Genomic DNA, 16527 nt, shown 5'->3' on the forward strand with positions numbered 1-16527 from the left:
TGAGGAGACCTTGTTTATGGAAAAGTAAAAACCAAACATAGTTGAAGGTTTTGAATATTTTTATATTGCATAGATCCAATATTAATAAATTGTGATGATAGAAAGATGATCTCCTTCCCACAAAGACTTCCACTTTGCAGTTATAAGTAGGGAGATAGTCTCGAAAATATCCAGGTAGGATCTTCAAATGCAAGGAAAAAATTTGGAATGGATCCTGTTCTAAACTACAGCTGTGTTCATAGTGCAATTACAAGGGTTTTCATGAGGTATATGATTAGTTTGTCTTGATGAATGATTCAGAGGCTATAGTAAGGGGAAGGGATAGTCAGAGAAAGCCAGAAAATAATAGCTAAATTCTCCTCAAGGAAATAAATCTGCTAGCACTTTGATAATGCATCCTGAGAACCATAAGATGATACATTTGCATTAGTTTGTGCATCACACTTTAGATAATTTGTTATAAGAACAATATTAATTATTGTGTTTTATTGATTATTGAGTAAGCTATAAACCTTTCAAATTTCCAAAACTTAAAGCAGATGAAAAAGCCTATTTGCTGATTTAAAGGCCCTCAAAGCCATGGTTTTCTCATAGTGTTCCCTATGTTTGCTTTTTCAAGTTTCTTTAAGAAGATCATCCAGTAAACTCATTCATAAAGTGTACACAAAATATGAATACTAAATACAATAGCCAATAGTTTATTAATATTCATACAACATCATTATGCATTTTTGTTTTTATTAGCTTTTTATCTTTTCCAAAATAGTTTCAAATTTTATTTTTTTAGTTTCTTTTTTTTTTCTTTTTTCTTTTCGGAGCTGGGGACCGAACCCAGGGCCTTGCGCTTGCTAGGCAAGCGCTCTACCACTGAGCCAAATCCCCAACCCCATTTTTTTAGTTTCTTGTGTCTTTAAAGTTTTTTAGTTTACAATATAATTGCATTATCCTCTCCTTCCTTTATCTTCCTTCAAGTCCTCCCTTGTAAACAAAATTGATTTCTTTTAGATTCGTGGCCTTTTAAAATTTTTATTATGTGTGTGTGTGTGTGTGTGTGTGTGTGTGTGTGTGTGTGTGTGTGATTTGTGTGTGGGTATGTGCATGTTTGTATGCTTGCGTAATGCTAATGTATAAACCTTTTCATGCTATTCCTCTAGAATCTCTCCCACATGAATGCCTCGATATGAGCTGAACAACAATGACATCAAGAGACATATTACCATGAACAAAGGAATCCTCTCAAGGCTTCAATTATGTGTAAATAATTATAGGCAACGATGGAATTTTGAGTTGAGGAAAAATAGTCTGTTCCAAGGAAGTGCACATTAATTGATTGTCCAATACCAAAACGGTCACCCCTGAAAACACATAAGAAACATGCAAATATTCTTTTAGAAGTTGGTAGGTGTCAAAAGGCAACAATCTGTTATCTGAACTGGTGGCTACATTATCTACAAAGAAACAAAAAAATAGAGTTTCATATATCTGATCATTAAGTAGCTATAATTAAAAAGAATCAGATTTTAAAGGCTAAGAAGATTTCATGTACCATGGATCTCACTGACTGACAGCTAAGTAAGATACACAGTCATCTCTTTATGATAATGTGAGACTTACCTCCTCATAAACTGACTATAGAATAAAATAGTTGTGTCAGGTGTATATACACACTGAGTTATAAATAATGAAATGCAATAATAAAGATTATTAATATATCCAACAGCTACAAGGTTAAGCACTTCTAATGTTCATTTTTTCAATGGTATTATAAGTGGTTGTACAAGGTAATCAAATGCTTAAGAAAATTTTCAAGGTCTAGAAAAAGAAACATGGCTGAGGTTGGAACTTTTAGAATGAAAATAAATAGTACGTCTATAATTCCATGTGAATGCCAATTATCTTAGTTAGGGTTTCCAATCTTGTGAACAAACACCATATATAAAACACCATGACCAAAAGGGAACTTGAGGCAAAGGTGTTTTTTCTTTCTTCCTTTCTTTCTTTCTTTCTTTCTTTCTTTCTTTCTTTCTTTCTTTCTTTCTTTCTTTCTTTCTTCCTTCCTTCCTTCCTTCCTTCCTTTCTTCCTTTCTTTTCTCTTCTTTCTTTTCTTTTCTTCTTTTATTTATTGTTTGGCTTACATGTTTTATCATATACTGATATTATGAAGGAAATCAGGTCAGAAACTGAAGGCTAGAAGCTGAAGGCAGGAACTGAATCAGAGGTCATATATATATAAATAATGCTTATAGGTTTAATCCTCATGACTGGTTAAGTCTCCTGTTTAGATACAACTTAGAACCAATTTCCTATAGGTTAAACAGCACAATGAATTGAACACCACAACATAAGTCATTATTCAAAAAAATGGTCCCACAGATATGCTTATAGAAAAACTGATAGAGGCAGTTTTTAAATAAGATCGTTTTTCAAATAATTTTAATTTGTATCAAGTTTAAAAAAAGAAACCATAACCAAAACCAAAATCAAAAACACAAAAGGAAAATTAAATGATAGCTAGCCAACTAGATCAAGAACACAGAAACATAGCAAATGATAAGATTATATATGTATATATATATATATATGTGTGTGTGTGTGTCTGTGTGTGTTTGTGTGTGTATGTATATATATATATATATATATATATATATATATATATATATATATATGATAGATGATAAATAGATAAACAGAGAGACATACAGGTAGACAGATAGATAACACACAGTGATAGAGGCTTGATAAAATACAAACAAAAGTGTTTGTTTATGACTGTTGGGTATCTCTTGCAAAAATGCATACATAGCACCTAGAAAATGCTGACATGTAGAACAGAGAACTCATCTAATAAAATTGAGTTACAATGACTGCTCGGAAGCCAGAGTTACTGTGCATGGATTGCTGTCTCGTAAGGTAAATTATATTCTCTTAACAATAACTATGTGAGGTATCAGCTTTGAAAAAGAAGATAACAATAGTTCTATACCAACACATTTCCACAAACACTTTTGCTTTTCAATTTTCTAATATGGGTTTCTTTAGTTTAGTCATCTTTCATAACTAAGAAAACATGGTATTATCTTTTGCAAAAAGGTCAAAAGCAGTGTGTGATTGTTATGTGCCAATCCACCAACTTTTAGTTATAAACTGTCTTGATTATCCATTACTAAATATGGGTGAATGAGATTATTTCTATAATCGCTAATTTCTACAATCAATGAAAGCCTATATCAAGTAGAAAAAAGTGATATGTCAAGGTCTAGGAAGGGGTTATTCACACTGGTTGTACACTTTAAACTCAGCACAGATCTTTGAGTTAATTCAAGGTGTACCTCTGAAGTGTGAGGCCAGTCCTGTCTATAGAGCGAGACCTAAGATGGCCAGGGCTACACAGAGAAACTGTCCTGAAAAACAGTACAACAAAAAATAGTATTAATAAATAAGTTATACTTTTCAAAATCTGTGATAAACTCGTGATTGAAGATCGGGTGGAGAAAGTTTATCAGGTGTGGTAATGAAGTCAATAAAAATGGAATGTGTAAGTGAAAAATAAATTTTTCAAACAAGGTATAGACTGTCATCTACCTGCCAGAGCAAGTAGCAAGTGCAGTAGTATGTATAAATGTTATGCTTTGCTGTTTTATAATTTATAACCAACCCAGGTGTGTACAGATTTTCCATTTTTCTTCATTTTTAGTGCAACTACTCTATATAAAGGATTTAATTGTAGAAAACATTACAAATGAAGTCTGAAATTACATTCTATAAGAGAATATTGTGTCTGAATAAAAGAATCTTCAAACTCAAACACATGCTGCTATTTTCTCTCATTAAATCTGTTAGTGGGACTTTTGTATACATGTACTCATTTTAGCAGGCATGCTCACCTCATACTTAAAATATGTAACACACCTCCTGAGATGCAACTATTTGTTTTAGTAATAGGGGGTTGGGGAAAAGTGAGGGTAGTGGTGAGTTAACAAAGTAAGCACATATGAAAAAGGCATATGGAAATCCACATGTATGTAGTGGAATTATCAATTATTAACATACATAAAATAGAGTTTGACTAGAAATATCCTGTATAAATGGACAATGCAGCTTCCAGAAGGCATAGGTTAGTAAATAAATATAGGTTCCAAATATAAGGTATTTCCCATTGACTTATTGGTCAGGGAGTGCCCATAATAAATCAGGCTGTTGCTACTGTTTTTGTTCACCTACCAGAGTTAGTTGGCAAGAACCTGCTGCTGAAGAATCTACTCATTTTATATGCATTATATAGAGAATTCTTGGACTGTCTGGAGAACTCCCTCTTTGATATATTGCTTATGAAGGAGGTAGCTAGAGGGAAAAGTTATCATCGGTCTTACTCTGTGCTAGATCTTGCATGCTATACGAACTTGCATGAGAAGATGTGCCCAGTGGTGCTATGGTGCCATGCTGGTTATAAAGATAACCAATAAGTTTTTTTTTTAGTTCAGTATGAGGCTTGTTACAGAATTAGTATTTCCTTCCTATTACTGTAAGCTTGGTTGCACCCTGGGGGTAGGTTCTTGATTGGTAACTAATATCTTGCTAATTATCTCTGCTATAAAACTGCTTTCTAAATACTTATTGTAATAAACCAAGTACTTCCAATTTTTTTTTGCAGGTAATGTTTAATGAAACTATTTCTAAGTAGTCAAAGTTCCAAGTATAAGTTTCTGTCAGTGTTCATGAGTGAATGGTCCATCTTTATCAATTTCCAGTTCACAACCAAGGCTTAAGGAGCATAGCAATAGGTAGGGAGGAACGGACATATATATCTGTGAATATATATCTGTGAATGAGAAGACGAGCTGTAAAATGCTTAGTTCCCAACATGACAAAAGGGTATCTCACTTCTACTCACAAGAGCTATGCCTAGCAACACAATATCAAGGCAATTAAAGCTCCAGAATGGGTAGGATGAGGGTTCACAGATCCTCAGAACTGGCAAGGAACTATTGCTAGTTGATGGATGCCAAGGAAGGGAGAATCCCTATTTTTCTTAGACATGGTTTACAAGTAGGTTGTTCATAACCCAATGTATGGCCTCACAACAATGCCCCTATTTGTAGAACTAATGAGATTCAGGATGTTATTAATAACAGTATAAAAGAAATACATAATTTTTTGAGTAATATAGTATGGGGACACTATGGGTAAAGAAAGTAGTGGTGAATGGGTATGATCAAAATTTATTTTATATATATTTTAATCATTTAAATATTAGAAAATATATTATTTAAAAAATACCATATATGTTAATATTTCTCTTATTTATTTCCCCTCTTCAAAGATCATATTCAAGTCAGGTATGTACCATACAAGTCACCCAAAAGCATATTAAACTTACATTACCTAGAGTTGAATTTATCATCTCAGGCTCAGATGGACATGTACTTTTATCATCATCATCATCCTTTTCCTTGTCCTCCTCCTCTTCCTCCTCATCCTCTTCCTCTTTATCCTTCTCCTCCTCCTCATTTTCATCATCATTATCACTATTATCATGCCATTATAGGAAATCAAATAATTATCTTACCAAGATGATAATGCCAAACTCATAAATTTATCTTTGAATTTCTTTTCTCCCTCCCTTCCTTCCATCCATCTTTCCTTTCTCCATCTTTCTTTTTTCCCTCTTTCTTCACATTTTTGCAGTATAATTGATGATATCCTAACACATTCAGTTTTACACACAAAATGCTATTCTATAATATCTTAGCATGTTTTCTTATCTCTACCCCAGGACCTCAGCATGTCTAGAATATCACTTAATTGGATTTTTGTAATGGTTTCTTAATTAATTTTCTTATTCTGTCTTATCCCTCAGAACTCTGTATTCCAACATAACTTTTCTAAAATTCTATTATATGGACATAAAGTAATAAATACTTTTTTAAAATTGTAATTCAAATAATTATTTCAATTCATTTCTTTATGAGTGTTACTTTGAATGTTTTTTACACTCTTTTGTCTGATTTATTGTTATCTTGTTATTTATTGTTTAGATTGGGTATTATGTAGCATAGTATCCATTCAACTATCTATATTATCATGGATGACTTTCTAATTCTCCTGTTACTAATTCCTAGGTACCTGAATCCCTGGCATGTATCACATACCTGTTTGGGGGGAAATGTAGATGTAAACCAGGGTCTTACTCTAGGCAAGCACAGTCACAACTGAGTACTTTCACAGTTTCCATGTATATTTTAATCATATCTTCTAATGCCTTATGTTCAAAATAATTGTTCTCTTTCTGTTCTCAGTACAAATCAGGTAAATGGTCTTGTCCTTTGTGTATTCTCTTCTTGAGACTATGTTTAGGGAATTGTCCCCAGTCTATCTTAAGTTTACCTTGTCAGGCCAATGTTTCCATGTAGTCATGTCATTCCTAATACTATCTAATCAATGAATTGTGTTCTACTATCTGGCTACCTCTTCTCATTTTTGCTTTTGTTTTTCTTGTTTTTTTTCTTGACTCTATTGTTTTGTTTTGATCCCAGCACACTACCCAGCACATTTCGTTTGTCTACCTGTTTGTCATCATCTTCTGGGAGAATATAAGCAACATGAAGACTGTATGGAGGAGTTACACCCATTTTCATGTTATTCTTAGTGAGAAGAGTAATAATCTGATCCATAATAAAACTGCAATTTAATATTTGCAAAATGACTTGTAATATTATATTTGCTAGGATATATCAATGGAAATAATTTAATTGTAAAGATAAACTAAAAAGACATAGGATATCCAAATGTTATTTTAATTTAAAATGTCTTGCCAAAAAGTCACAGTAAAGATATGTTCTATCTAATTGCCATATTTAAATTGCTTTGTGGGACTCACATGGTAGGAGAGAGAAGTGACTCTGATCTCTAAAACATCTCAGGCGGACCATGGCACATGATGATCTGATATATATATATGTAAAAAGTGATATGAATGTGACCCATGTTATATATCCTTGGAGCTCTTGCTATAGGAAAGATACTGTGCCAGACACTGGATTTTTGAATAATTTATCAGGTATAAAAATAAATATTTCAGCTGGGTACTAGGACACATAGTGATATCTCAAGCACTGGGTGGGATTAGAAAAGCTGACCTTCAAATCACAAAATAACATTTCCTGTTAACCTTTTCATTTCTATTAATAAAAGTTTTCCAACTAGAAGTTGTATTTGATAAGGATTCTTACAGATATGATTCATAAACAGAATCTAGCATCTGTAATTTTGGAAAGATGCATAAATTGTTCTATTGATCCTATTTAAAGTTTCATAAAAATGAAAGTTAAAGGTCCTAACAGCCTAGTTAAGACTACTTTTGTCCTGGTATATTTCTTTTAGCCACAGGATTATATAGTTTATGAACATAGGAAGTAAAACACTTAAAAATATTAAAAAACAAAAAAACCCAAAACAAAAGTAAATATATAAACCAATAAAATTTTAGAATACAATACAAATAAATAAAATGAGAAAATATTTCATATATATACATATGTGTGTGTGTGTGTGTATGCACATGAATACATTATGAAGAAAAGAAAATACAAATAAGTATAAATCACCAAATTAAATAAAAGCCTGTGGAAACAGGATATTTGCTAAGGAGCAGACATTGGGAAACAATTCACGATCAGGAATTTAGGTATAGAAAGAAAATTTCAATACATATTTTTAAATCATAAAGTAGTAACAAATGTTCAATATTTTCTTCTCATTAAAAATTTAATCAATATGTTGTATGTGGTGGCACACATCTTTAATACCTCTTCCTAAACACAGAAACTGGTGGATCTATGTGAGTTTCAGAACAGACTGATGTATGTAGAATATTCCAGGACTGATAGAGTGTGACTATGTCTCACAAAGTTGGTTCTTCCATTAGACTTTATTTTCATTATATTCATATAACCATATTAAAATTATTTTTAAAAAGGATATAGAAGAAACATTTTAATGAAAATAAAATTAAAATGCAATTTGTATCATAAAACCTTCATTAAGATTTTAAGAAGTTGTATCTTAACCATCTTCTGGCTAATGATGTTACTTTTTAAATTATTTTTCACTAACCATTAAGGATTTAAAATGCTTCTAATTAAATGCTGTTATTTAATTTCAGAAACAAAAACAACACTGCATTAGCAAAATTTAATCCACAAAAGCTGTATTTCTTCCCTATCTACCAAAAAATACTTAAGAAAAAAATCAATTTCCTATTGCTGTAATGTTTATCAGATTGTGACTGGTGGCTGGTATCATTTCTTAGATAGTTTTCTTTCTGTTTCAATAATATATATCAGATTTTACAGTGTGCCTGTGGACATAAGTTGCTTCAGGTTATTCTAAATATGATTAAGGGAAGAAGAAACACAGATCATAATAATAAAAACAGCACTCTTGCTGAACCTGCAATCATATCAAGAGATTTATATGTTGCCAATTGAGTGTTAACTGTGCAGGTTGTCTCTTCTGTTCTCATCTATTGAATGGGTGGCTGGAAGCTTTACTGCATACTTCCTGGATATGTTCCCTCATCATCTACACTGTGTGTACACAGGGAATGCAAACTAATTTTAATGTGCACTGAAGCAAAATATTACTGGGAAGGTGAAGCTACTAAACTATCGAGCATATAAATTGTTTGCAAGCATTCATGACTTTATGATTATCAGGCATTCTGAATGTTCCACACCACTGGTTCTCCCCATTAGTACGGATAACAGCGATGAGCATTATTCTAGTAAAGGAAGGTGAAAATAATGCATTTCCACTCTCTTTATACAAGCAATAGGTATGATTATTCTGATATATTTCAAGGAAAAAGAAAGGAAACTTTAAATATGCATTGAACCCACAGACCCCAAAAGCCAAATAACAAGGAAGGCCAAGGGGTGACGATTGAATTTTTCTCAGAAGGGGAAGTAAAACAGATACTGCAAGCAGAGGGAGGGATGTAGAGTGGGAGAGAGTATGAGGAAGGGTGGAGGGCAGAGAGGGTCAGGTGTAAGAAGAACAGGATAGAGAGAACAGAAATCTATGGTAGGTATGGGTACAATATCAAGGACATTCCATAGACGTGATGGGGGAAGTCCTCAAGGTGTCTACGACTAGGTATAGCTGAGACTCGAAGCAGTGGGTGATATGTATTCTGAAGTGCCTGTCACCAGGCAAGACTCACAATGGAGGGATGAGGACAGCAACCCACCCATAAAACTATTGACTCAAAATCTATCCTACCTACAACATGTGCAGGGAACCGTTAAAGAAGAGCTGGAGGTAATGGCCAACCAATAACTGACCAAAATTGATACCTATCCTATGGGCGAGAACCAGTCTCTATTACTATTAGTGATACTCTGTTACATTTGCATAGAGTAGCCTAGCATAACTGTCCTCTTAGAGGCTCCAACCTGAAACTAACAAACATGAAGTGACCCAGAACCAAACATTAGATGGAGCTCAGGGAGTCTTACATGGAAGAATGTTTAAGGGACCAGAAGATGACAGGAAGTCCACAGGAAGACGAATGGAGTCAGCTAACCTGGACACTTGGGGGCTCCCAGAGCCTGAGCCACCAACAAAAGAGTAAGCACAAACTGGACCTAGGCCCTCTGCACATATGTACACGTGCCGCTTCATCTTCTTGTGGACCTCCAACAACATGAGTTGAGGTAGTCCCTGATCCTGTTGACTGTATCCCTGTGGATCTAGTTCCACTAACTGGAAAGCCTTGTTGACCTCAGTTGGAGAGAATGTGCCTAGTCCTACAATGAGATGATGTGCAGGCAGGCGGGAGAGTGGGATTTGTGGGGCTAATACTCAGAAGGAGGAAATCCCCCTTCTTAATGGGAAAGGGAAGGGAGGGAGGAATGTGGAGAGGACATGTGTGAGGGAGTACTGGGAGGAGAGGGTTGTCTGATATTGAGGTGTAAAATGAATAAATAAATACAATTTTAAAAATTTAAAAAGAATAAATAATGACTAATAAGTATCTCAAAATCTCCATTCAACCACCACAAATCTTCTATATTATTGATCATGATTGTGTCCTGAATTTCCAGAGTGCTCCCATAGCACACAGACATCCCCTCCCTTTTGGTTTTCTGAAGATGTACTTGCGCTGTTCACTTGAACCAAGAATAGCTATCTCAGTGTCTTGTACAAAACTTCGAAGCACACTCTAAGTTTTTTAATGAACTACTTCCTCTGTTGTTTTTGATACCCTGATTATGTGTCACAGTTCCTGATGGAAAGTGTCCATTGTAAAAGAACAAACCTTTGACTATTGCCCTACGTTGCTTTTCTGCTGCTGTTTTAATATACATATCAGATGATATCTGGGGACAAAGGAGTTGAGGTGGCCTTACAGCTTAAATCCATCAGGAGATTCAGGGAAGGAACTCAGCGGGTACTTGGAGGTAGGAAAGGAGGCAGAGACTGTAGAGAAATACTGCTTATTGGTTTTCTGTTCACAGCTGGGTTTGCTACCTGTCTTATACAATACACGAACATCTGTCCATTGGTGGCCCATGGTAATCTGAGCCCTGCTGCATCAACCATTAATCAAGACAATGACCCCATATACTTACTTATAGGTCAAGATGAAGGAAGTAATTCCTAAATTAATGTTCTTTCTCTACATGGCTCTAGTGTATGTCAGAGAGAGAGAGAGAGAGAGAGAGAGAGAGAGAGAGAGAGAGAGAGAGAGAGAGAGACCAGAAATGCATTTAAAACAGTAATAATTCTGGCATATATTTAAGATTATATCTCAATCAAGTTCTAGGAGTAATAAGGAGCAACTTCTCACTGTAATAGCTTCCTTTAAATAAAAAACAATTTTTAATATTAATTTCAACAATTTCAGAACACATTGACCATCATCCTTTTTAAAACAACTCTTCCATATTCTACAACTCTAAGCTTCCATATACTACAACTCTAAGTTCATATATGATTTGCATATCCAGGTCACCAATAAGTAATTTGTGTTGATAGGAACTAAAGATGAAAACTGTTACATTTCCAAATTTCATTTACCTTTACTTATTACTTCCTGTTAATACCTTTTCAGGAAGTTTCACCTGTGACCTCACCACCTGCTGGAGAACAAGTGAAGTTTTAGGGAAAAGTCACCTTCTGTCAAGGGCTCACAGCCAGACCCACTGTCCTCCATTGAATTATGTTCCAGAAATATTTCTGTTTCTGTTGCTCTCAATTACTGAAAATATTTTATATAGTTGTTATAATTTTGTTCAACAGAAAAAGTCATCCTGGATTGTATTATCCCTTGTAAATTTTCACCTGTTGCATTATTATCATAAATACATGTTTAATTCTTTTCTTCTTATCTTTTTTTCATGGTTAGGTCAGATTTTGATTTAATTATAATAAAGTGCTTTCAATTTACTCAAATAGAGGGCTAAGAGGTAAGGTTTAATAGTTCAATATATTTTACATAGATAGATAGTCTTCCATAACATCAGAAATCCACAGAATATGACATTTAATGTTATTTCATTATTTTTATAGGATATTTTATTTTCATTTCAAATGTTATCCCCCTTCCCAGTTTCCCAGTTTCCCCTCCAAAAGTCCCCTATCTCATTCCCCATCCTCTGCATGAGGGTGCTTCCCCACCAACCCACCCATTCTCTCTCACCTCCCACCCTGGCTTTCCCTGCACTGGGGTATCAAGCCATCACAGGACCAAGGGCCTCTCCTCTCATTAAGGCCGAACAAGGCCATCCTCTACTACATATGCTGCCGCAGCTATGGGTCCACCAACTCTTTAGTTGGTGGTTTAGTCCCTAGGAACTATGGTGAGTCTGGATGTTTTTCCATTAGTTTCTTTATTATATATGAAATTTTATCTCTAATACATAAATAATTCATCCTTTAAAGTTTAATCATCTTAACTATAGAAGAAACAGTATATTTACATGGAAATCAAACTGTCATGTTTCCCGTAAAGTTGACTAGATATTTACATTCTTTTCACCTTATGACTTATTTAAATCTAGTAAACTAGCATTTAAGTCACAAGGATTGTGAAGATGAAATAACCTCTTTTTACATCTCTAGAAATGGCATAACTATTGCTTCAACGACTACAGGCATCATAAACAGAGATAACATTTGGGAACTTTTAGTTGTATATAGTGAAGTAAGTCATAGAAGGTGACAAGAATGAAAGCACAAGAATGGTGGAGTTGGGTGGTAATGTGCCAGTCTTGTTAAGGCAGAAAGATTCATCCATTTCGACTGAACAGAAGAATAGCCACCTTTTCAGTTATCAGTACAATTTCTGTGATGAGATTTTTGTCATCAGTTGGTAATACTGAAAAATGGATGATTATTACATTCTATACAATAAATAAATCACATTTATACAAGCATAAAACCACACTACTTATAGAAAATATGTCATTCACAGTCTATTGTTATACTTTAGCAGAAAATACTTTTTTAAATCATCTTCTGCTTCTATGTCAAAGGATTTTATTTAAATTTGCATTTTGACTTTTTACAAATGTCCAGAACAATATATACTTTGTTTTCATAAACAAATGCCATAAACAAATAAGCACTGAATAATTGCATATGTTAGTGGATATTTACTGCTTACTGCATTTTTACACATTTTAAACAAGTGTATTGCATCAAGTAAATGAAAGAAATACGAATAATTGTTCCTTTTTATTGTAGTATAAAATTGAATAGTTCTGTAATTAGACATAAAAATTTAAAATCAGTAAAATTTAGGCAACAATAGAAGTTATAAATAGCTGACACACTGAGATTACTTCAGACTTAATGTCCAGCACAGAAGACAATTTTAAAACTATGTCAGTTTACAGTTGATTTCATAGCAGTAATGACTTATTCACTTTCATTTCCTTCTCTTATTTTCAAACATTTATTGCAGTCGAGACTGGTACACCTAGGGATCCCTCCCATATGCAAACACCAATCCCCACACTATTGCTGAAGCCAAGAAGTCTGGTATGGCTGGACCTGAGAGATTTTACCAGTACATGACCAATACAGATGCAGGTACTCACAACCAACAATGGGACCGAGCCCAGGAATCCCAATGGAAGAGCAAGGGGAAGGACTGAAAGAGCTGAAGGGTATTGTGATCCCATAAGAAGAATAATATCAACTAACTGGACCACCCAGAGCAGGGACTAAACAATCAAACAAAAAGTATAGATGGAATGATTCCTGGCTCCAGATACATGTGTAGCAGAAGACTTTCTTATCTGACATCAATGGGAGAAGAGACACTTGGTCCATTGGAGGCTTAATGCCAGCATAAGGGAATGCTAGAGTGGAGAGGCAGCAGTGGGTGAGTGGGTGGAGGAACCCCCTCATAGAGGCAAAGAGGAAGCGGGAAAGGATGGATGGGATGGAGATTTTTGGAGGATTATCCAGGAAGGGGATATAATTGAAAATGTAAATGATAAAATGATTAATACAAAAGATGTATACTTTCAGTTGTTTGTCTACAGTCTATCAAAATCTACCTATTTTTGTGTACCATATGTCTATATATAGTGTCTATATATACTTGCTGTTTGTACTTCTATCTTCTATCATCTACCTGCAATATATATGACATCAATTATTCATTCATAATCTGCCTATTATCTATCACTTAATAGATATCATCCATCATCCATTATTCATCTTTGATTATCAATTTACTTTTTGTCTAACCATCTTCTATTTATTTGTCTATCTACCATCTCTTGATCATGTGTTTTTATATATTTGTCTATCATGCATCTACTTATCTATCTTTCTAGGGATTCATCTGCACATTTCTACAAGACACAGTATGATCTTTGATGTTCTCCATACAGGATTTATGATTCACTTGGAACATTTAGTCATTTAAACTACATTTTTTATGATAATAGGCTTTACAATGGTAGTTTTTTGTGAATGATACTTTTATGACTTATAAGACACTCTGGATAGGATGTTTATGATGATTTTATAATGTCAAAAGTTCACATCCTAAATCCCATAAACAAATAGTCTCAAGTACTGCTGTGAAATACAGATAGCTGTTTTTCTTCAAATGATTGTGCATGATATATTTTATTTGCATAGTATACGATTTTTCATTCTATCTTGCTTAAATAAACTGAGCTTTACACAATAGTCTAGGGCTACTGAATCAGGGAAAGGAGGAAAATTATGTTAACATGGAATAAGTTAGAGTGAGTAATGGCATTGCCTTCTACCAGGTAAATTCTAGTTATTAATTCTAAAAAAAATTTCTTACCATACTTGCCATACTTCCTATCATATTTAGTACATTGTGTGTGTTTTTAATTCTGAAATGTTGTTTTTCATTTGTGGAAAGTAACAGGATTTTACTTGCCTTTTTGAAATTTAAACAAGCCCACTGCTCAGAGAGTTACAAAGGATGCAGCTTGAGTAAGAATACTATTATTTTCTTTGGTCAACTCATATATTCACAAAAAAGAATAAAATACAGAGCTAAAATTACTAAGGGATTCACAGGCTGTTTGTCCGTGTGTACATGCACATGCACACACACATATCTAACACACATATGTATATATATATATATATATATATATATATATATATATATATATATATATAATTAAGTAGAGGATGTGATGAATATGAAATGCGGACTCAGGCATAGATTTAGGCTAAAGAGTCTGGGATAGAAGTTTTGTAAACACAGTACTCATATATGCAATCCTCAAAATGTAAGTGTACAAAAATATAAACATTGAGTATTAAAGAAAATGCCAAGTCTTACATATTTTAATTTTTAAAGAATTTTTTTAGAGGATAATCGATATTAGTGTAATAGTTGTGAAACTGTTGCAGCCTCTTAAAGCAACAAGGGACAGTCCAAATGAGATGCATATATTAGCCCTACTCTAGTTCCATGCTGGTTTGCAAGCTTTTCACACCAGTCATCACAGCAGTTCTGACTGAATATTCCTCTGCATGGCACTTTAGTACATGGTCTCAGACCGTGTGGTCGCTTGCTTCATGAACTCAGTGTTTTTAAACTCCATTCCTCTTTTCTTTTTATCATAGACCTATGGTTCACTATTGTACTTTCTTGTAATATTTTCATTAATTTTTGTTGCATACATTCATGCATCCAACTTAAAGTGTTCCCCAAAGTGTAGGTGGTCATTGCCACTAATTATGAGGTATTCTGGTAGACTCTTTAGATTTATGCCTGATCATACAATGGAATCAGGGACTATAGATAAAAAAATGGAAAGAGTTTTCATAGGACAAGGAACTTGATCCTACTTCTAAGTAGAAATTTTTCAATGATTGCTGATTTTTGAATAAGAATTAGCTGTTTAGAGAGCAGACACATTCTTGCTGGTTTCTAAATAGCAGTAATAGCTGGAGTTTTGGGATTTCATTGTTTGGGTAAGAAAATCTTCTTTTCTTTGCTCAGGGGAGGTACATAAGATTCATGCAACACACATTTTATGAAGCTTCTATTTTTGATACTATCTACATGTAAGTAGCTGCCCATGCACTTATTTCCCTGGGGCTTGCTCCCTAATATATCATTTCCTTTTACAAATTGTTAAAATAGTGATTTTTATTTAAATATTCTTCCGATATCATTAAACTCATGTCAGAATTATTTACCTTAAAATAATCTCACAGTCTTCAATGGCAAAGAGAAGGCATACAAAAATGTATCAACATTAAGAAAGAAATTATCTTTCAAAGGAACCATCAGGATTGGTCTCAAACAAGATATTGTTCCAAAATGAGAACAAAAATTCATACTGATGTTTGTTATATTCTCTGTCAAATGAAAATAGTATTTGAACATTCTATTTCTATTACTAAACAGTTAAATGATATGAGCCTCACTAATGAGCCTTTACCATTTAACTATCATAACATCAGTAACCAACTTGTGGAAGGCTGAGAAGTGTACTGTTAGTCACCTGGTCATGCCTTGTTGGCTGGCCACACAGTAAGCTTAGCAATCATAACTGATAGGAACTAACAGAAAGCTTTCCTAACTGTTTATTTACCTAGGAGTCATATATCCGATTATTCTTTTGGAATTCTGGACTGCTCTAGTTTCTACACAGTACAAAGATGATATTGTGTGTTTTACTTTCAAACTAAGTATGAGCACTTAAATCTTACTGGATAATAGCCTCAGTCAATATTCCTAAGGAGAAAGAAAAGTCAATATGCCCTGCTCCTTGGCCATATTCATGTTGATTATACAGTTAGGTAAAGACGATGTGGCCACTGAAATATGTCAAAAGTTGCTTCCCAATTCCTAAATTCAATACTACTATATTTTATCAAACATAAAGAGAATCTCCACAACTTCTATCTAAACATTAGTGAACTTTTTCCAAGGCTTATCTCACACGGTTCATTTCATTTTCAACTACTGTACCTTGTCTTGGGTCTAGGACCTAGTCCATAAACTGG

At 33.9% G+C, this 16527-nt stretch overlaps 1 pseudogene; it reads right to left on the bottom strand.

The window, feature by feature from the left end:
• Positions 1-16527, bottom strand: part of LOC116911596 — a 159066-nt pseudogene that overhangs the window by 1278 nt on the left and 141261 nt on the right.

Source organism: Rattus rattus, chromosome 10 (assembly GCF_011064425.1).
Source record: "Rattus rattus isolate New Zealand chromosome 10, Rrattus_CSIRO_v1, whole genome shotgun sequence".
Classification (NCBI taxonomy): domain Eukaryota; kingdom Metazoa; phylum Chordata; class Mammalia; order Rodentia; family Muridae; genus Rattus; species Rattus rattus.